Raw genomic sequence first — 24,337 nt, 5'->3', positions numbered from 1 at the left:
TATGGGGGCGGGGTCTGTTGGTGATGAATGATTTAGCAACAATAGATTTAGGTGGCGGGAATGGCAACGGCAAAGAAGCGGCATTGGCGTTAATTAATAAGTTAATTTTATTCTGAAAGATTTACAGGAGGGTTGGGCAAAAGTCGGCCTGCGAGCCGAATGCGGCGCTTCTTATGGCTTAAATTGGTTCGTTATGAAATCCTGTACAAGGATATTATAATCTCGTCCCTTCCCAACTTTATACACAAAGTACCAGAATCAGCAGCACGAGTACGTCTGTTGTTGCAGTGTATTTCCGCATATATACGCATGAGTATACTAGTGTGTTAAAAAATTTTATCAACTTTGTACTATTAAAATTTTTTGATCATTAAATAGATAAGTGAAAGTTCACTTACCTTCTAAATAGGGCTGCCCTGAACTGCCTGCTTTTCCTTCTTCTCGGTATCTGTCTCAATGATTAACTTCGATTTACTGCGCAACACAGCTATAAACCTTTTAAGAAATTTTAATTCGTATGAAAGATATCTACAAAATATTTACAAGTTACAATGATTACAAGCATAATTTATACGGAGACGGTCTATCGTTATACATCTGTTAGACGCGTCAGCCGTTCAACTGACTACTTTTTGTCTCTTTTCGCCAGAGGGCGTTCGTGGAAGTAAAGTTCTAGTAAGCAAACGCGACACTTCCCACCTTGAGGTCCAGTATCAACAGAGGATGGACCTCAACTGACCTGTAGTTCAAGTCTTTTGAGTTTTCGTCATACGTCGAGTTCTGTACCTCACTAGCATATCCGACTCAGGTGTAAAGTTGAGTTCAAGAGGTATGAGGTTCTTAGTAGGTCTTATAATCTCCCCTTGTGCAGTTTTCAGTTTCACTAATCTAATGTGTCCGTCGTGGGATGGAAAAATTTCCACGATTCTAGCTAAGGGCCAGTTTATCCTTTTTTCGTTGTTGGACACAATTACAAGATCACCAACTTTCACAGAAGATGGTTCGCGGATGAATTTTGAGCTTTGTTTTAGTTGCCCTAAATATTCTGATCGAAATCTTTTTCGTAAATCTTTTCTCAATTTGGCTCTGTAAAGGTATCTTTTATTGATGGATTTAGAATCCAAAAGATCTAATTCAGGAACTCCAGTCTCTGGAATTTCTGTTAGAAACATTGCTGGGGTGAGAGCTCTTAAATCCTTTACGTCTTCTGACAAATACGTGAGAGGACGGTTGTTCATAATGCTCTCGCAATCACAAATGATTGTCAACAATTCTTCGTAGTTCAGAGAAGATTTTCCTAGTACCTTTCGAAGAATTCTCTTTAGTACTCCAATTAATCTTTCCCACCACCCTCCCCACCATGGCGAGGAAGGGGGGATAAATTTCCATTCAATTTTCTTAACTGTTGCATTTTCTAAGATAGAATTCCAATGTATGGTCTTAAACAAATTATTTGATCCAACAAAATTGGTTCCATTGTCAGAGTATATAGTGACAGGTTTACCCCTTCGAGCGATGAATCGCCTGAACGCGTGCAGGAAACTTTCGGTTGATAGAGATGAGACTAGCTCTAAGTGAACTGCTCTATATATTGCGCAAGTAAAAATGACGATCCATGTTTTTTGGCTTCCTTTTAAAATTAAGGGACCCGTCAGATCAACACCAATAATCTCAAAAATTAAAGCATCTCTTATTCTGTCTTCAGGTAGTGGCGCTTGAGGAATCTTATATGAATCAGAGTCGAACCATCGACATCGTACACAGTTTTGGATAACCTTGCGTACGGTCTTCCTACTCTTTATGATCCAATATTTTTCACGCAAAGCGCACATAACGAATTGTACCCCAGCGTGACTTAGCCTTTCATGTTCAGATTTGATCAGTTTTAAGACTAATGGATGTTCTGAGGGAAGTAAAACTGGGTAACGAAAGTCAGCATCATCGTCTCTCTGAAAGATACGTGTCTTCACTTTTATAAGGCCATTGGAGTCCATGATAGGTTCTAGAGCACGTATTCTTTTATCTTTCAATCCTTCGAAACATTCTTGTTGGATGAGTCGGAAAACCACTGTTTCAGCTCCCTTTAGTTCTTCGACTGAAATTCTCCCATGAGTTCTTTCAGATGGTGGTGTTGTAGCATTTTTAATGAATCTAAAGATCCAAGATACGACCTTTATGATCTTTTCGAATTTTGAAATATTGTCAAAAAGTTTAAATTTATCTGTATTCGTGTTATTGCTGGCAGAAACCACAGTTCGTTTTCTCTCTCCATTTACTATATCGAAGTCAGGATGTTCTCCATCTGCAATAGGCCACTCTTCTGGAGGTCGATAAATCCAATCTGGTCCTTTCCACCATTCGGATTTCCTCAATTCTTTTGCAGAGCAACCGCGTGATGGCAAATCCGAAGGATTAAACTTTCCGGGAATGTGATGCCAGTGATCTGGGTTACTCAATTTTCGAATCTCATTTACTCGATTGGCTACAAAAGTGGACCAATTTTCTTTCTGTTTTATCCAAAAGAAAGCATTTGTGGAATCCGTCCAGTAAAAAACTGGAACCTCTTTTAATTTCAAGTCTTCTCTTATTGTATGAGAGAGCCTGGCTCCAATAGTGCAAGCGAGTATCTCTAGTCGAGGTATGGTGAGTGCTTTTAGGGGAGCAACTCTCGCTTTAGATTGTATCAATTGACAAGTGACTCCACTCTCACCGCTGTGTCTAAGGAAAATGCAGGTCGCATACGCGTCCTTGCTTGCGTCTGAAAATACATGCAGAGTGGTACTTTCGTCTATTTTGGGAAGCAATCTAGGAATTTTGATGTCTTTCAAATATTTTAACTGAGATGACCATGTGAAAAATTTCCTTGCTAGATCATTCGGCAGATTAGTATCCCAGTTAATTTTCTGTTTCCAGCACTCTTGCAGAATCAGTTTAGGTAAGAGAGTAACTGGACTAGTAAACCCAATTGGGTCAAAGATTTTACTCAATTCGGAAAGAACAGATCTTTTGCTCAATACAGGGTTTTCTTCATATTTTACGTGACAAGACAAAGTATCGTCAAACAAGTCCCATTTCAATCCCAATACTGACACAACATCTTCATAATCTTTATCAGAAAGGTTTAGAATTGAAGTTTCATTTTTAAGTCTATTATGTTTCCATCCTCTTAGGTCAAATTTTGCAGTAGCCATTATTTCCTTAGATCCTTTGATAAATGAGTTTAATTCTTCAATTGATTCCACGCTCGCTACGCAGTTAATCCACATACATGGCTTTCTTTAGCTTTGAAGCTATTTCCTGATGATGTTTTGGTACATTTTCCAAATGGTAGTTAATTGTGGCAGCGAGTAAAAAGGGGCTGTCGTTTACGCCGAATACAACCCTTCGGTGCCGATATATAGTCAGTTTTTCAGGCTGTCCTTTCTCCCACCATAGGAAGCGGAGAAAATCTCGATCCGCTGGGTTCACACCTATCTGAAGAAATGCTCTTTTTATATCCGAAATTACTCCATACTTTCCCTCTCGAAATTTTGTCAAAATTTTGGGAATCAATTCAAGATAATTAGGACCCTTTTCCAGACAGTCGTTCAGAGATACCGAATTTTTCTCCTTTGCAGATGCGTCGAACACTGGTCGAATTTTGGTAGTCGAATTTTCCCGAAACACTGCTCTATGTGGCAGATAATGCCCTTTGATCTTTTCTGCCTCCGAAATATCGACAGGTTCAATTATTTCCTCTTCTACCCAATCCTTTAAAACAGTTTCGTAGGCTTCTAAAGAATTCTTTGTCTGAAGGGTTTTCACGCAAGACTTCAGACACTTTTCTGCAAGGATTTTATTATTTGGCAACTCAGGATGAATTTGAAGCCATGGCAGTGATACCTGATATCTTCCAGCGTCATCTCTTTCTAAAGTACGGATAAAATAATTTTCTGTAGCCTTTTCTATTTCTTGTTTTGTTTGAGAAAGAGCTGGTTCAGTTATTCCGATAGAATCAAGAGACCACAAGTCACAAATTTTTCTGTCACTAATGTGTAGTGATAAAAGAACTTCATTAAAATTTTTTCCCTTTACCTTCGTTCTCCCTAATATTGTCCAACCAAGGTGTGTATTCATCGCTACTAAACTCTCCGTTACGTGTATTATTTCCCCTGTAAAGAGTTTTCCGGCATAATCTGCTCCTACAAGCATGTGTATTTCGTTAGGGTGTTTTTCAAATAAACAAGAATTCTCATTAGTTACATCACTGGGAAAAATTTTGTAACCTCTTAGTTTCTTTATGCAGTCCCTATTCTCCAATTTTGGAATATGTGAGCATATGGGTTTTTGGCTCAAAACTTCCATTTCGCATGTGAATCCTGTTTCTGGATTATTCAACTTAATCAGATACTTGTTGTGATTTTCCCTTTTTTCTATCCCTCCAAAAAGCCCATGAGTCACACTTTCCTGACCTAAAGATTTTAGTTTTAATTTCTCCGCAAGAAATGTGCTGATATATGATCTGCTACTTCCGGTATCCAGAATTATTCGTATAAAATTGCTTTCACCATCTCCGTAAACATTGGCAATTAAAGTTTGCAAGATTACACTTTCATAGGATGAATTATTCGTTAAGGCCTTATTTTCAATTTGTTCTTCTTTAACTTCTCCGTTTTCGTTTTTAAAACACATTATAGTGGCATGTCGTTGTTTACATAATTCACACCTTATTCTAGAAGTGCAATTAAAACTAAGATGCCGTGAATGTAAACAGCGATAACATATTAATTTCGCTTTACATTTCTCCCTTTTTTTCTCAGTAGACCATAAAGATGCTTGTTTACACGTTAAAGACTCGTGATCAGAAGAGTCGCAGAAAACACATGGTGTTTGTCCCCCCCGCAAACTTGCGTTCGTCAACTCCGAAGCTGTGTGTTTCGCAATAGGTCTGGTTTCAATCAGTTTGTTATGCTTTTGCGGCGCCGCCTTTGGCTGGACCGTCTGGAATGTACGTTCCCGCGCAACTAACTGTTCAGAAAGAAATTCCACTAGGTGACTCAAATCGTAATTTGATTTCCGAACTGTTTTATTATACTCCAAAACCAAATCTGCGGGCAATGTTTTAAGCAAAATAGGCGTTAATAAAGCTCCATATGTTTCTGAGGTCATATTTAATGATTCAAGACATCGAATATGTTTCTGTATATAATTGAATAACTTACGGAAATTTTGAATGTCATTAGAATCCTTTAGAGGTCTTATTTTCAGTAATTTATCTATATGGGCGTTTATCAGTACATCTTTATTTCCAAATCGTTCTGTGAGGAGTTTAACTGAAGTTTCGTAATTTTCTTCGGTTAAATCGAAACCGTCAATGGTGTTATAAGCAGTACCTCCCAAAAAGGATTTCAAATAATTAAATTTGCTTATAGCGTCAAGCGTTTTATTTTGATGTATGGCTGATGAAAAAGTGTTCCAAAATGTCAGCCATTCGCAGCTCTCGCCATAAAACTTCGGAATCGTAAGTTTAGGAAGCTTCACATTATGACTTTCGATTTTAACGTTTTCTATAATACTTTCACTTAACTGTTCAGTGCTTCGTAACACATTAAATTTTTGTTGTTCTATATTAATTTCTTTCAATTTTTTGTTAGCTTTGTATTTAAATGTAGTTATTCTTTCACGATATTCGTCAACACCGTTTAATTCCTGGTCAAGATAATTTATGTCTATTAATTTTTCTATATTGGCATCTATTTGTTTTAACTCGTTCGATTTTTCATTTAAGAGTTCTAAAGAAATTTCTAGTTCCTCTGCATTCACTTCTGTTTTTGGTAATTCAGTTTCGATTCGGCCAATTAATTTTGTAACGGCAGCCCTTATGTGGCCGCGTTTCCTTTTCAATGTATCGATGAATTCCGTCATTATTTAATATTCAACAATTCAACAAGTATCAGCAATTCACTAATTATTTATGCTTATGTATTATCTATATAACTGATATCAATTTAGACAGTTTCAATAGTTAGGAAAACAGCAGTTACTGGCCGTCCCTGTTCGGGCGCCATGTTAAAAAATTTTATCAACTTTGTACTATTAAAATTTTTTGATCATTAAATAGATAAGTGAAAGTTCACTTACCTTCTAAATAGGGCTGCCCTGAACTGCCTGCTTTTCCTTCTTCTCGGTATCTGTCTCTATGATGAACTTCGATTTACTGCGCAACACAGCTATAAACCTTTTAAGAAATTTTAATTCGTATGAAAGATATCTACAAAATATTTACAAGTTACAATGATTACAAGCATAATTTATACGGAGACGGTCTATCGTTATACATCTGTTAGACGCGTCAGCCGTTCAACTGACTACTTTTTGTCTCTTTTCGCCAGAGGGCGTTCGTGGAAGTAAAGTTCTAGTAAGCAAACGCGACACTAGTGGTTAATCTAAACTGAGAACACTAGAAAGTTAACGTGTGCATGTGCCTAAGGATATTTACTGTACAATCGTAATAATAATATCGCAAAGGGAAAAATTCAAATTTATATTTATTTTCCATCTGAAATCTAAAATTTGATACCTGTGAGACATTTTCATTGATTACAGTTTATTATTCAAATATATTGACAACTAAATATTTGTTTCATAAGAATAAATTGAATTGTTTTTGTACTTGATTTGCTTATGCTTCTGAATTTAAATTGTATTGTAGATTAGTTCGAGAATTAAATCTTTTATATGTTTGCACATTTTTTTAAAAAATTTTTCTAAAAATTATTTTGGCTTTTTTTCTTTATATTGGCTTTAAATTTGCTTATTTACTTTTCTACGTGTTTGTTAAAATTTTAATTTAAATTTGTTTAAATTTAAATTTGTTTAAACTGACAACTAAATATTATATTCCTAGACTGACATTTCTTTCAAATAATTCTGTTGCGTTTAATTCATCATTAAATAACTTAAATTTAATTTAGACTAAAACCAATTATGAAAATTTTCGGAGAGTTTCAGAAATGTTTCGAGAAAATTTACCAAGCAGCAAAAATTTGAGAATAAATTATAACAACTTAGTTTCTTTTTATTGTGTAATAAATTTTTCTTCGAAGTATAAATGAAAATGCACATTTGTATGTAAATAATAGTACATTCTTTATTTCTTAGTACAACTTAACACTCCATGGCGTTTTGATTTCGATAAAGTTTGTAGCCTTGGAGAGAAATTGCGGGAAATTATCTTCATAATGGATTGTGGATGCTCATCGGTCAACCGTGTTCTTTTCTTATCAATTTTCAGTTGCGAAAAAAAAAAAAAAAAAGGTGTTCGCTTAAATAGGTATTCCCAGACAAAGAAAGACATTCCTAGAGCAAAAATCCGTAACAGAACTTATTTATTTTTTGACAAGTGTGAGTAAAAGCTATTTACCACGCTGGAAATGAAATAGCTTCATTTATAGATTTTTCTGATGCGTTGTTCATGTTAATTTTTAATAAAAATGAAAATAATGTAAACTCGAGTTCAGATACAAATCTTGAAATATTTGCACCACTATAAATGAAATGTTTTCGCGGGCCGCGTAAATTTATTTCAGGGCACACCAGTTTGGGACCTCTGGTTTAGAGCAATGGATTAGGATTATTTAATCCAGGGATTCTCAGTCCTTTTTCATGCATCGACCCCCCCTTTTTAAAAGAACAGTTTTTTTTATCGCCCCCTTCCGTACTTTTTTCTCTGTAATATTGTTAGTAATTTTGTAATTAACATGTTATTATGTTAGTAATTAACATGAAGTCTGAAAAAGGGAAGCTTTGCTGTAAAAATAAGCTTACAGGGACAAGTCTATTTAACACTGAGGTAAATGGCTATCTCGCTAAATTGGTGAGATATCGCCAAGCTGGCAGTGGTTTTGGCGACTAATTTTTGTCGCCAAATTTGGTGTGAAATCTCCAAAATTCGCTCAACTTGGCGGCATTTTGGTTTGGTCCTCTTCGAATAAGTGACTGTTGCAAGAATTGGGATAGCTTATTTATTTTAAAAGCAATTAATTCCAACTTTTTACAGCTGATCTACATAATATAGCTGCTTTCTGAAATAGTGATCAGAAAGTTTGTGTTGCCACAAATATTTTTGGAATTTAACCCGCTTTTTGACAAAAATTTTCGTCATGTTTTCACCTTGCGCGCACAGTTTAAAACATTCTGTTGCATAATTTAATTCCATATTTAATATATAGCTTTTATAACATTTGGAAACTACTGTGAACCAAAAATTCTAAGAATTTCATGTTAAATTTTTGTTTTATTCGGAGTCGAGTTTATAAAATGTATTTTATTAAAAAAATCTGTAATGTTTTCGTCCATAAAATTTTGTTAATATTAAAATATTCATCAGATTTTTGGTTCAGTTAAAAAATAGAGCTCATATAAAGAATTCCATCAAATTTCAAGTATGTACCATTAGCCATTTTTAAAATATCGTGCGCGCAAGGTGGAAACGCGACGAAAAATTTTGTCACAAAGCGGATTAAATTACAAAAATATTTGTGGCAACACAAACTTTCTGGTTACTAGTTTCCAAAGCAGCTATATTATGTAGTCAGTTGTAAAAAGTTGGAAGTAATTGATTTTAAAATAAATAAAATATCCCAATTCTTGCAAAAGTCACATATTCGAAGGGTGTTAAGGGGTTTAAGGTGTATGAGTTCCCTTAAACCGAATATGCCATCCAGCAATTTCGAGAAGTGGAAGATACTAGAGATTTCTAGGTGGTCGGGGGGTGGAACATTATAAAACCGAGGAGAGTATCAGTTTCTCAGTTATTTAGTTCAGCTATGAGTGCGGAATATTGAGAGATCTCCGTGAGAGCTTCGCCTTTTAGATGCGCTTTTTATTACGCTGTGTTCGTTGGTTCTGTGTGCATTCAATGTATTACGAACCCGTATGCGAGCATTAATATATGCAGTATATAGCAATTAATCGACACGATATACAACAATAGAAGCAATACAATAACCTATTGTGGTATTGTATTGCTTCTATTGTTGGCGACTAATAAAGAAGAATTAGATTCCGCTATCGATACCGGTAGGAGATTTTTTTAAAAAAAATGTCTCCTATGTTGACACCAAACGTTTCGTAATGAGATAAAAACTTCATATCTAACTACAGTTTAATTATTATAAGTTATTATTGTTTAGTTTTACCTCTTCGGACCAAAAATCGAACATTTTTGAAGCATGTCATCTCCGTTCTATTGTACTTTTAGGGCTTTGTAACAGAGAAGTAAAATGTATAAGTGAAATTTGTGGTTCACTTGTCTTGTGCATCTCAAGGTGCGAACGTTGAAAATTGTACAAACGCATTTTTCGATAACGTGTATTTTTTTAAAGTACTTCAGGTTCTAAGGAATAAAATAAAAAATGAAACTATGGTATCGTTTGGCAAGAGAAATGCAACTGCAGATAGATGTATGGATTGCTTGGCAGTCGAACAGCAGGTGCTGTAGATTTCTTAATTAATCAGCTGCTTTTAAATCCATTTCCAAAGCTTATTCAGTCTCCTTGTATGAAGATGAATGGCTTCAGATGCCATTATGTGTCGTCTGCCATTTTGAGGCGACCCTCCGATTGTTCTAATTTGTGTCTTCTGGAAATGTTGGCAGCGGGTCTAGCCCTCGTGATAAAAATGATGATCTTCCTTCTCGGAGACAGACATAAGCTGTTCTTTTGCGAGAATAGAATCTCTGTTTGTGCAAATTCCCGATAATGCAGAGCACTAACTTTGTAGATTGAAAGTTCGGTTGCTAAAGTGTCGAAATTCGGTCCTTTTTTCGTTGCGTTAGAGGCAGCGTTTTTCTAATTCGATTGACTCAAAGGATCTTTTTGCGTTTTATTATAGTATCGCAGAACTTGTACCAAAACGCCTGATGTAGATACCCTCTAACTTCCTTGTACGGCCTATTAAATTACAAACATTGTTTGCTGTACTTCAATTAAATTTATTCCCTCAAATTATTGTAATGTACCGTATATTCCGGCGTATGATGCCCACTTTTAATGCAAAAAGTAAGATCGAAATTTACGAGTGCTCGCTGTATGCCAGGTATAAAAAGAATAGATTAAAAATAAGGAAAAAATCATCGTACACAAATTAGATTTTTTTTATATGCACTTAAATGCTGTTTATTAAAAAAATCTGATGTGTACACCACATGACTTCCTTGTATTGGAATATTAAATTATACGCAATTTTTCTTGCATTTCATTTAAACTTATTGGATTGAATTAAATCTACTTCTCCACAGCGCATAAACCACAATAGAATAAATGCATTCTTTAAAATTCACTCTAGTATTTGTTTACCATAGCGACACTCTGGCGCTAGATTCACTCAACAGTATTAATTATTATATAACAGTTAACTTAAATAATAATTATATAACGGAAACTAAGTTAACTGTTATATAATCCAATAATTATATAACACTTAACTTATATATTTCGTTCATAACTCATAATGCACAAAATTTATATTATTTAAAGAATAGAATTATCTAATCGTTGCCACATGTTCTATTCAAATACTATAATAAAGCAAGAACGATGTATAAAAGAAATTAAGCAAACAAAACAAAAAAGAAACAGTTTTTCACAGACGATTGAGTATTTCTCATTTAATTAATTCAGTTCTCACTTCGCGAGAAGGCAAAAATACATAAAAACTCAAAATATCTATATTAAAAATTACGAAGTAAATCTTAAACGCTTATTTCCTCGAAAAAATTCCAGAAAGGATTAAGCATGATTTAAATAATAAATGAAGGCGTTATCTTTGTTGTTGCGAAGCTAAGTTTCTCTAGATTGGCAACAAATCCACTAGTCTCCTGTTTCAAATGTAAACATCAATGGCCGCCATTAAAAAAAGGCTTACCGGCACTTAGACAACTTTAAAATTGTTGATAATTCTAAAAATATTGCATACAGATTTACTAAAGGCATAAAACCCTTAACCGGAAGATAAAAACAACATAATATTATAATTTTTAAAGCAAAAAATGTACAATTTACAAACATATAAGAGTAAAGAAACTGAGATCACTGAGCCGGGTAACAGAGTGGATATATATATAAATATATTCATATACGTTTGGTGCGGCCGATTGCAACCAAAATACGAGGCGCACATCTACATGTTATAGCAGTCCTATATACAAAATTTCAACGTTCTGAGGCTGCTCGTTTTTGAGTTATCCGAGATACGCACGTACGTACATACGTTCGTACAGACGCCACGAAAAATTCTCTTCAGAATTATTTTTAAAGCAGTTTTTATAATTTTTTTGAAGGAAAAGAGTATTTTATTCTGTCCTTACGTACAGATATCATGAAAACACATCGTTAAATTGCATTCGATAGCGGTCAAAAAGGATATTTTCGTTGAAATATGCTGCCTGAAACATTTCGCGATTACAATACTTCCTTTTTACTTCGGACAAGGAAGTAAAAATGACATAATTATGAACTTAACTATTTTTCTTATCAGATAACATGAAAAGTTCGTCATATTCGTTTTCTGTTATATCATCAGGCACATCATCGAATTCTATTTCACCATCACTTCTTCTCTGATCCATAAATAAATAGCATCATGCGTTCCATCTCACCAACACCGAACATCCTTGGTGTAGTGCGATTTCCATTTTCTTTCGCAAACTGAATGACTTTGCATTTGAAATCAGCATTGTGTTTTGTTTGGCAAGAGCCGTATTTACTACTAAAAGGAACACAAGATTAGCCGCATTTCAACTAAAGAAAATGCGATTTACTAAAACCTTGGATGTTCATTCCCAAATTAATTATTCATTCATTCCATTCAAACGACTACGGAAAGAGAAAACATCTAAATCCTAATTCCCCGAATTCATTCCCATCGGAGGGTCATTCTACCGTTTTTTTCTGAAAGTAAGACATCCTCCGAAAATAAGCCCTATCGTGATTTTCGGAACTTTTTGTAAAATAAGACATCCCATGAAAATAATACCTAGTTAAAATAATGCGACAAAAAGAATTCGTTAAAAAATGCTGTTGATTTATTAAGTGATAATATGTTTAGCTTTCCTAATACCCGTATTTCAGAGAAATGTTTGAAACAAAATATTCCGAGAAATTAATTGTTTACCTCTACAGTTCGTTTCAAATTAATTCTTGGAATTTATCTTAACCAGTTCACCGTTTGCCCCCGAGAGACATACGTTCACAGGAAAGGCATCGTCATCCGTTAGCGTCGGCAGACTCTCATCGGGGTGAAATTTCCGCTGAACCGTAACCCCCGAGACGCATATTTTCTTGCTGAGAGGAAGATTGATCAAATAATGATTCCGGCAGGAATGACTGGTTACCTCCAGACACTTGACATTGCAATAAACAACCCATTCAAGGACCATTTGCGGATGGAAATCAATGAATATATTGAAAACAGAATGGTGAGAAATCATCGAGGTAATTTGTAAAACCAGGCTTACAAGAAGTTGTGAATTGGGTAGAAAATTCATGGGACAAAATAACTGATACTGATGTTTCCAATGCACTACGAACAGACTACTTAGACAAGAAGTATTCATTTAACGATAGCTATATCGCAAGACATGAGAGATTCGGACCAATAATTGAACAGGAAATGGATTTAGAAGAAAATCAGAATATAATTCAGAATTTTATTTATCACGATGTTCCAGAAGAAGATGACATGACTGTAATTAAATAAATTTAAATTTCTGTATTCTGTGTAAAATAAATATTAAATAAAAATATATAAATATACTTTTATTTTTGCCCTCCCCCGAAAATAAGCCCTAGCGCGTATTTTGGACCAAAAAAGAAAGTAAGACAGTGTCTTATTTTCGGAAAAAGACGGTACTTCCAAATTCTTTCCCTCTTTTCTCGAAACGCTAGAATAACATTCTTGTGCACATCTGCATTGAATACAGCGCACCCTCTTTGCATAATTATTTTTTCTGTCAAGCATTTCCTCCCAAATGTATCATTACGCGTATCGCTTGCCAATTCAGTATACCGTTCGAGCACCTGGGTAAAATCTTCCAGTGATTGACTTCGAAATATAAGAGCCTCACACATTCATCTTTCAGGTTTCTTCGTAAAGAAAGAGGTGTGCGTTATACCATGTGTGTGATTATGACAAAGCCTCTAGGGCTATCTGCCTAAGGGGAGGAATGCCTTCTTGGAGGACTTTCTAATGGAAACTGACTCGTATACACGTTACACATGGAGAAAACCATAAAAACGCCCATGCAGCCAGCCCCTTCGCGGGATTCGAACCTCGGACCGAACTACCAGTGTTCAGCGACTTTACCGCTCGGCCGCTGGTGGGCCTAAATACGAGGAATATACCTAAAAATTAATAATTGTAGTCTGAAGTTATAGATGCGCTTTATACGCTGGAATATACGGTAACGGACTGATTCCTCAAGACAACTTAAAAAATGACATCGAAAATTTCAGATTTTGAAATTAAATATCCCGGTCAAATTTTGTCTTACGGGAGTCAAATTTATAATTTTATTTTTTTCATAACTAGTGTAAATCTTTCTCGAATAACCATTTCCCAAACTGAACTTACAACAACGTTGGAAAAGCGAATGAACGAGACAAAAAGCTGTGCAATCAAATTTATTGTTTAGCGGAAAATTCACAGAAAGTGTTCAAAATGCCTGGTTTCTCGCATTCTTCGATCAACACTGGAAAAATTTCGATGACGTGGAATCCGACGAGTGGTAACCACTGTTTCTACAATCGTCGTGCTTCGCGTCCATTCCGTTTTGCTTCACCGTATGTGAGGTGAATATCTGACAATTCCTCGTACGTGTACTCCGCCATAGTATTCACGAAAAGTTTCGGAAAATGTTACTAAGGTAACGGTGTCCGCCGATAACATCGCGGCAAAAATATCGCGGACGAAAACGTCGCGGAGAAAACAACGCAAGGCGAAAACGTCGTGCTACAAAACATCGTGGGAGAAAACATCGCAAAGAGAAAACATTGCAGTCCTAAAACATCGTGGTACAAAACATCGTCGCCGAAAATAAAGCGGTTCAAAAACTTCGCAGTTTAAAAACATCGTCGTCGAAAATATCTTGGTAAAAAATAAAGTATCTACAAATCATCGCATGACGATAACATCGCAGACATGCTTTTTCAGGCTTTAATAACTGTAAATGGAAATATGGTTCCCATAAGGATTTGTGAGCGCAAGATGTAAAGAAGGATAATTTTCACTTTCACATTTTTTTATTGACTAATAAATTTTTACTGAAAAAGTAAGAAGGAAGCTTAAATTAAACGCAGCTTATAGCTTATACTTTTCATGAAAAATTACCAGTAAAAACTTTATAAAAATGATTTATTAATGCCCTTTGTTAGTTAACTATGTCGGTTTAAAATTCGATTGAGTGCTATAAGTTGCATTAATTTTCTATGCTTAAGTTTCCTTCTTATTTTCTCAGCAAAAATTTATTAGTTAATAAAAAATATGAAAGAAATCATTATGGGAATATCCATTTACAGTTATTAAAGCCTGAAAAAAGCATGTCTGCGATGTTATCGTCATGCGATGACTTGTAGATACTTTATTTTTTACCACGATATTTTCGTCGACGATGTTTTTAAACTGCGAAGTTTTTGAACCGCTTTATTTTCGACGACGATGTTTTGTGCATCGATGTTTTGTGCCACAATGTTTTAGGACTGCGATGTTTTCGCCTTGCGTTGTTTCTTCCGCGACGTTTTCGTCCGCGATGTTTTTGCCGCGATGTTTTCGGCTGTAACCAAGTAACACATGAAGCGATGATGTTATGCCGTTTTCAAGGATATCGTTTGCTCTGATTCTCTTTCTCCGGTACCAATTAAGAGCAAAATGCTGATTCTTCACAGTACAATTTTGCATACAGTTAATTCTTATTAAATTTGCATACAGTTAATTCTTCTTACAGTTAATCCTTCTTAGGAGAATGTTAATCCTTTACTGTTAATCCTTCTTCCTCAATGCGTTTCTACTTTCCTCATTTCTGCCTCTGAGAGTGGAATGCAACCCTATGTTCTATGGTAATTATTGCTCATCTGGATGGGTACTGTAGTTCGACCTCCTCATCCGCGACCATGAGCGCAAACACGCATGCGTCATTCGGACCGAATTATTCTCAAAGTAGGGTGGATGGACGGGGACTTTCTTTCCCTCCACCATAGCTCTTTCCGGCGAAGAGAAGACCTTTCACGTCGCAGCAAGTAACATCGCCCCTTTTGGACGAGTCTGTGTGTTTTGGCAGAATGCCAACCAGGGTTGCGCTTCAGACCGTCGAACTATATCACCCCTCTCTTAATTTGTAAAAACAATTCTGTATATTTCGCCCCAAACAATAAATTTTGATCTAAAGAATAAGCGGAATTACTAAAAAACTTTGTAAATCAAATGTAACATAAGTAGAAATTAACAAACAAACATAACAAAGATAAAAATTTTTTAAAGAAATTACTAAAAAAAATTATTAAAAGTAAAAATTTTTTAATACTAAATGAAGAAAGTTTCCAAACTGGGGAAAACGTAAAAGCATGTAAACATGGAAAATCTATAGAAACATAGCTTATAGAAAAAAGAATTGAAAAATAAATTAAAAAGGCAATATGCCTAAAATTGGGAAATTTTTAATTAAAAGAATCATTACATTAATATAATTTGTGTTAATTAATAAAAAAAATTAAACGCTGATATTTTTTACATTAAAATGCACATATGTATAGCTAAGTAGGCCGTCTCTATGCGTTAAGAAACTTCCGAACAAAATTAGTTTTATACCGCGACGCGAATTTTCGACATACATGTTTAACCGCTTCTTTTCTATCGCGGCTGGAATTATTTCTGCGCATATATTTTTTAATGTTATTTATTATTTCTGTTAAAATTGTTATTGGGCAAATTCCATTAAATATCAAAAGGAATAATTATGAAATATTTATCTCCTCTTTGTTTCCATTGCTTCTATTCCCTTTCAACACGGAAGTGCTAAAATCGTGATTCAAAAATTTACTCTGTCACGTGTTACGCCGAGAACTTATTCACGGAAATCATTGAATAAGAAAATAAAAAAATTATTGAACAATATCTAATTATTTTTGCGAACTTTTGTTTTATTTATTCCCATTTATGCGCAGTGAACACTGCGCATCGTGGGAAAAGTGTCAATTATTAGTGATTTATAGCCGGTGGCGCTTCTGCACGTGTCGGTTTCACGGCGAGGTCATGTAGCAGCAGACGATTCTTCGTGAATTTTATGAGTTCTTTTTTCCTTTTTTGAAAATCGCTATGCTGTTTAATGCTTGGAAAAATGACCGTATTCTGTTAGAGCTCTGTGTTCCTCCCTCTCCCCCTCCCTTCGCTCATTCGGTAGGGCAAGAGACATGAAGCATAAATGATTTTTTTTATGATCATTTTTTGTGTTGCCAAAGCTGCAAAGTGTAATGTCTGCGACTCGATTGCAAAAGGTTTTTATTTATTTATTTTGATTTGTATTTTTCTGGTTGCCAAAACAGGAAAGTTTTATTTATTTTGTATTTCTTGTACTTTTTCCGTCTGTAAATGACAGCAAGTCGTTTGTGCTTTTTTTCTTGTTGAGAAACTGGAAATGTGTAATTTTTGCGACTAGACGGTTTTTACATTTTCGCATTCCTGCAGGAAAATTTTACCGTTGTTTCTTTTCTTTTTATTTCTCTCTCTCTCTCTCTCTCTCTCTCTTTTTTTTTTTTTTTTTTGTTTGTTGTTGTTGTTGTTGTGGAAGATAGCGACGATGTCAGAGCTTGTTGCGAGCGGAAACTTGTGTAATTCACCCAGGAAATGGGATTTTTCTTTTTTTCCTTTTAGTTACGTAATGTTCAACAGAATTCTAAAGCCTTTCATTTTCTTCTTATATATTTCTTCTAATGTGGTTTTGTAGATTTTGCTGTTGACTAGTTCTTTTAAAAGCGGCCATATTGTCATTCTTCTCGATAAAGATGTGGTAATAAAAGTTTATTATGTAATGTACCCATTACCTCTGGAAATGTTTGTATAACTTTCGAGTTGGTGGACTCAATCCTGCATGCGAGCTATCTCTGAAACAAATGACAGGCCACAATGTTTTAATGAAAAATTTTATTCATAAAATTTGAAAAGAATATTTTAAATACGTTTTAAATGTTGCTTATTATACATTTATTGAAACATAAAATAAGCAATAATAATAATATCATAAAGGAGAAAAAAACTTAAATTTCTGAAATATAAAGTTTTATACTAGCAAGACACTTTTGTTGGTTATTCCTTGTAATTCAAATAATATTATCAGCTAAACATTAAATTCTTTGACGTTTCTTTCAAATAATTTTAACACGTGTAGTTAATCATTGAATATTTTATTTTCATTTAAATTAAAAATAAACAAATAAGGAAAACTTTCTAAGGTTTCATGAATATAACACACTAATAGTTCATATTTAAAATAATTACACTTCTTTATTTAAAAAAATGAATTAGGTTACAAAACAAAGAGGTTGAATAACATGAAACTTGAAAGGGGCGGGCATTTTGCCTACGATCACACATTTGAAGATTTATATCTAAAAAAATTCAATTGATTTTTTTAATATTTGGAATTGTATTAATATATTTATAGTCATCTGTATGCAATGCATTGCTCAAATTAAACTTTAAACATAATTTATCTTGAATTTTCTTTTTCTTTTGGGACAGCATATGTAAGCAAAATTAGGCCGTACATAGGAATATTAATATGAAAGTATCTGGCAGATATTGAACCAGACATCTCGCACAAAGCGCCAGCGTTACATAACAGGCTCAATTACATTATAAAGCCCTAAGGACACCTCACATGAATGAGTCCTGAGCGCCATTGCCAAGAGGGACATCGTAGGTAGGAAGAAGGGCAGCGAACATATCTGATTCGGATTTCGAGCAATCCTCATTCAAACACATAAGCCGTAGACAAGGCTAGAACGTAAACAATAGAAGTAAGGTGAAGCCACATTTTGGAACACTGCGATGTTTGAGTAGCATAACGAAGGATCTGCACAAAATACGATGCAGGTGACCTCCGTAACTGCGTCCTGCGCCACTGTATACAACGCCTACACAAATGTTTTTCTTTACTCGGCCTTTATTTTTGCAATCGTTTATCGTACATATATATTTCCAGATGTTGCAACAAAATGTTTTTAATAAGGCAAAATTTGACGGTTTGGGATTTTTAAATTAAAAAAAAAAAAAAAACTAATTTTGTATAAAATAGAAAATCTGACTTTTTTAACTCGTGTCTCCGATTGTCTACTTATATATAGGAGAATATTGTACTTGTTATAAAAAATAAAACAGAAAAAGTCTGATTCCTTTATGGCAGAAATGAACCGAGATATTTTGTACTTAAGTTGAGTATCATATTCAGGGACCGTACTCAGTAAGAAATGTTAGCATATGTAGAATATTAGAGAATTCGTGTTTTAGAAAACACTCAATGGCCACCTTGTCAATATTGTGTTAATATTGTTTTGCATGAACTAAAAGTGAAAAATGTTTGAAATTTAATAAATTTTTTGTGCGATTGCCAGATTATGATTCTTAAGTAGTGAAACTTGTTGAGAATATTAATAGCAAATTTTTAGACCCAAAACTTATAAATTGTAACTTTAAAACTCAAAGCATCTTCATTAAAAATTGTAAAATACAGTTAAAAAAAAAAAATATATATATATATGATGTACCAGCTTTAGTCGTAGCTTAAATAATCAAACGATAAGAAAAAAAAAAAAAAAAAAGAAAAAAAGAAAAAATCATTATTATTCAGGAGAAATAGCAGTTACAAAATCAGATATCCGGAGTAAATAAAAGAATTACTGATAACTTTTTGTATGAAGTTTACTGCATCGTGACATTTAAGAAAAAGCCCGCGATATTACTTTGCGAGTCCTTTTATAGCCTCTGGAAAGTCAGAGCTTCAAAGAAATGACGTCAGCCTCGTCAGCCAATCCAGTTCGCTTTAAATATTTCCAGAACATTCTATAACTGTACGTGTAGAAAAGGCGGGAAAAACAACTTGACTACGGGACTGTGGATTTAATTCCACGTACTTTCAAATAAGAGAACGTCGCCATTAAAAATGAAAAGAACATACACTTAGCAATTTAAGTGTATTCTTGACTATGGAATTTTATTATTGCATATATATAATTGAAATTAGAGTTTCTTCCCGAATAAAACAAGCAGCTGAGCCAACAACAAAATTTTCGGTGGACGAAATTGAAAGTTTATTTTTGGTCCCATTCGTCAAAAAGACACTGAAGTTGGTGCACAAAATGACTTAATTCACTTTTCTAGTAAGAGTTTCAAATGTAAACAAATAGCGGCCTCGTAAGAGTTAGCGCCATTTAAACTTAAAATGTTGATAATTCTACAACTGTTGCATTCAGATTAACCAAAAGCATAAAAACATTAACTGGAACATAAGAACAGCATAAGTCAATCACTTTTAAAGGTTATTAGCATAAAAATTAATTAAGATTAACCAAAAGCATAAAAACATTAACTGGAACATAAGAACAGCATAAGTCAATCACTTTTAAAGGAAAAAAATTCACATTTTACTAACATATAAGAATAGAAAAACTGAGCGCACCGAGCCGGATAACAGAGTCGGATATGCATATATGCGTTTGGTGCGCCGATTGCAACTAAAAAGGAAGATACATTACTAGATGTTATACCTGCTCCATATTTTAACAGAATTTCAACGTTCTACGGGTACTCGTTTTTGAGATATGCGAGATACATTCGTACGTACAGACGTCACAAAAAATCTTTCTTTTTAATCTCTGTCTTTTCAAGCTCAAAAGCGCTTTTAAGTCTCGAAACAAGATTTTACGTTAGTGCACTTAAAATGTCGTCCTTTGCCAATGCGTTATTTTTTTTTTCATTCGAGATTGTTGCCATTCGGCAAAATGTAGAATATTTATCTTTCCAGACGAATCTGTCTTTTATGGTTTAACGAACTAGGCTTCGGTCACATTAAATACAGACTTGATCCTTGCTTTCCCCCTGTACGAAGTTTCGCCAAAAGAGTCTCATTTTCCCACCAGTTTCGTGTTACGTTATCAAACAAAATCTCTGATGCGAAACGTGATTGTTATGAGCAATTACATGCAAGTAAATCGTATTTTTGCATTTGCAAAGCTAGAAATTATAATGAATCGGCTAGTGTTCATCTATATGAAACGAAAATGGAATTTGAATACAGACTATCATCTGGGAAATCTTCCAGTGGTATTTCAAAATTATCTGAAACCATTTAGTTGAAAATAACAGTGCGTTTACGTGTGAACCATAAATAAACTTCTTCATTAATCATAAATAAAGTCTTGATAAATAAACGCCCTCATTGTGTTCAAGATTTTAAAATTATTAACTGCTGCTTTATGATAAATTTATGCATTTCCTTTCAATTTATTTTTATTGATGCTAGTTCGACCCGTGGTTGGTAAAGAATAAGTCTGTACACCGTTTTTCTTCAGAACGCTTTGCCAGTTTTCATTCACCATGATAATTAGTATCTAATTATATTATTGTATATAGTGTTACGAATTTGGTATTTAAAAAGCTAATGTTAGTTCAATTATAAATTAAATGGTTACACTTCCCGCGCAGTGCAGCGCGTGACGAATATTAAAAGAAGAAAGCTAAGCCGGAAAATTAAAAATACAAAAGCACGTGCATTTAACATGAAATAAATAAATATGTCTTTTTGATTTCTAGAAAGTACTAGAAAATTCTCGCGCGTGATTTTAAAATCTTATAAAAGGAGGAAAACATCTCAGTTCGTAGTAGTTACTTAGTTTGTTGTTGTTTAGAAAACTGCTGTTGTTGATTGTAGCGAATTCGCAGATTAGCTTTCTTTAGCTGTTTTGAATTACGTTCTATTGGACATTTGAGTAGTTAGAAGATAACTACTGTGAGATATTGTAATACTGCATGATAATTTGAGGAAATTTAAGCATTTTTGTTGTGATAATAATAAATGTTTTTTCATTTTTCATCGGACTTGTGCATTCATTTCATAACGAACCCGTACGTACGCAACAATATTATTGTATTATTGTAAGACATTTTAATCATTTACGAAATCTTAATAAATTAATTCCAAAAGTGAACCTTTGAACTGCTTAGTTCCATATATGCACTTCAATAAATTTACTGTAAAATTTTCTCTGGATTCGCAGTACTTTCAGACCCTTAGACAAATAATATAAATCTAATTATAATGATATAAATTTAATTAAATGAAAAAGAAATGTATGAAATGTTCATGAGATACTTGTCTTGATTTCTTCATTTACTAGGATAATGTATACATATCCTAGTAACCCCATATTTCTGCGCATGCGCAACTGAACTGTTATCACAAATGTTTAATGTGCAGTATTAATAAAAAAAATATATATACAGTATTTTCATCACATAAACTATATTTCTTAACCTTACTGAATCAGTTAATTAATTAATTAAATTTTCAATCAGTTTTTTGGATTAAAGACTCTAAAGATGAAAATAAATAACATTAATTAAAAAAGTTATGTAATTTATATATAAACTTAGTATGGATCATTCATTCTCTCCGCAATGCTTTGCTCATTTTCCTAAATAAATTAAATATATTGTCTTAAAAAGCGCCAAATATGACACATTTAAGAGATAAAGCGCGAAATATGACACATTTAAAGTAACCCCATATTTCTGCGCGTGCGCAACTGAACTGTTATCATGGGGAAAAGCACGGAATAATTCTGTATTTAACGTCGTATACTAGGCTTTTGAAAAGACACAGATACAGCTCTTAAGACTATTATAATATTCTGACTTTTGAATCGGACGGATTGTAATAAAAAGATTTTGAAACCATAATCTTTCTAATTCAAAACATTGAATTTTTTTTTTTTTTTTTTTTTTTTTTAGAGTGACTTTCTATATTTTTTTTATTTTTCAAGTAAGCTGGAGATATATAACCTTCTTATGATAGTCTTAATTTATGTTTATGTAATATCCTAATTATTTGACTATTCCACCCGGGTCACCCTTTTGATAATCTGTACTGATAAATCATTAAATCATTTTAAACTTTAAAACAGACTTTGTGTTCGTTAAAATGTTAACCCCCTTTAGACTTTTTTCTGATTTGTTTGATAATGTTTAAGACTAAGTTAGAAAAAAAGCGATAGAATATCTTATTTATTTCCCCTCTTTTTAAATCCGTAACGGTATGCTATTTTATATACTCACTATTACATACTGTTTACTGTTACAACAGTTATGTTATTTTATATAAGTAGGAATATCACCGTGGGAAGAAAATAATATTTTTATAATATTAATAATATTAATACTGTGACAAAATCTTTGTTCGCAGCATAATCTTCGCCTTTTTCCGAACGTCGGATCTTTCGCCTGTATTCGTAACTTCTCCTTTCATGTACTTTACGCCGGGAGAAAACAAGCGTAAGGGGCGGTAAGAAAGGTTCTATTAGTATGCAATTCGTGGCGTTCGTAGCCATAGAAGTGGAAATATGGAATTGAAGTTTCTTATTTATGTATTTTATGTTTTGCGTAAACTTAATGGAATTTTAATTGACAAACTGAATGATTTGAAAGAATTGTGTTGCCACTTTCGGAAATAAAATATTATGTTTCAGGCGCCAGTGTCTTGCCATTAGATAGTGCATAAGATAATTAATTTCCTTTCAAATTTAATCTTTCTGTTGTCAGGTGTATCCTAAGTTTTTAGAAGTTATCTCTAGTTAAAGCTTCTTTCCTGTCTTACTAATTTCAGTTTCCCAGTTCCCGGCCAGAGTGTGGTTTTAGAATCGCGGTTAATGCAAATGAGGAAGAGCGGTTTTTAAGTGGAAGTTCCACTGACTTTGTTAGAGAGCCAGAGATTCTGACTAGCGCGCGGTTGCCTTTTGGCTACAAAGCTATTATTGCGCTCAGCCTTATTTCAGGCCCTTGATAGCTTCGCGAGTTAGTTAACTCGATTAATTTAGGGGCCAACTCCTTAGAATTTTGATAACTTGGCTATGTCTTTTTAGTTGAGCATTAGTTAAGTTTGATTTCTTAGTACTCTTGAGTTCAAACCCAAGTGGAGGCTTTTCTGTACGCTCTAAGACAGGAGCCGACTGTAAATTCTTATTTTGAGAAATAAAGGGTAACTAACCCTTCTTGAGCTTACGTTTCTGTTTCCTGAGCTAAATAGCTGTAAGAAAAAGGATTGGAACCCTACACTTTTATTAATAAACAAAGTAAGCTATTATAAAGTAATAAAGACATGTTTTGAATATTAATTTTTTTAACGTTTTAAATAACGTATTTGACTGTTAAAAGTTAAACGCATTTAAATCATTACACACATATATATGTGATGCACCAGCTTTAGTCGTAGCTTAAATTATCAGACGATAAGTTTAAAAAAAACAGGATCCATTTATTATTATTCAGGAGAAATAGCAGTTACAAAATCAGATATCCGGAGTAAATAAAAAGAATTACTAATAACTTTTTGTGTGAAGTTTACTGCATCGTGACATTTAGGAAAAAGCCCGCGATATTCCTTTGCGAGTCCTTTTATAGCCTCTGGAAAGGCGGAGCTTCCAAGAAATGACGTCAGCCTCGTCAGCCAATCCAGTTCGCTTTAAATACTTCCAGAACATTCTATAACTGTACGTGTAGAAAAGGCGGGAAAAACAACTTGACTACGGGGCTGTGGATTTAATTCCACGTACTTTCAAATAAGAGAACGTCGCCATTAAAAATGAAAAGAACATACAGTTAGAATTTTAAGTGTATTCTTGACTATGGAATTTTATTATTACATATATATAATTAAATTCTTTTACAAATATTTGCACTTCTTTTAAATAACTGTTTGCGTAGTAAGTTGCTTAAAATAGTTACTGTGAAATGTATCCCTCTAGTATAATTTGACGGGTTTGCTGGTAATTAATGATCATTGACGTGCATCTGCGTTTGTTGCTTTTCTGTCTTTTAGTTTAATAATTAGCAGCATGGTAAATATAAAAGAAAATTAATATTTTACGCTTTGTTGAACAAAAATACACTACCGCCTAGATGATAAAAATATTTCAATTGGTCTGATGGCAACATATTTCTTTCCGATCGCTGTGTTGATTAATTAAATATGAAAAGACAATACTTTGCGGAATGGAAGCATAATGAACACGCATTTCGTTTAAATCGCCAAGTTTGT

General features: G+C 33.8%; 1 protein-coding gene across 2 annotated transcripts in view; it reads left to right on the top strand.

Annotated features, from left to right (window-relative positions):
• Window positions 1-24,337, top strand: part of LOC118184918 (hypoxia-inducible factor 1-alpha-like) — a 491,355-nt gene that overhangs the window by 184,222 nt on the left and 282,796 nt on the right. The window lies entirely within an intron of this gene.

Source organism: Stegodyphus dumicola, chromosome 2 (assembly GCF_044657685.1).
Source record: "Stegodyphus dumicola isolate Sdum_Otavi_A_Nest chromosome 2, ASM4465768v1".
NCBI classification, from domain to species: domain Eukaryota; kingdom Metazoa; phylum Arthropoda; class Arachnida; order Araneae; family Eresidae; genus Stegodyphus; species Stegodyphus dumicola.
This window is presented reverse-complemented; position numbering and strand designations above follow the sequence as displayed.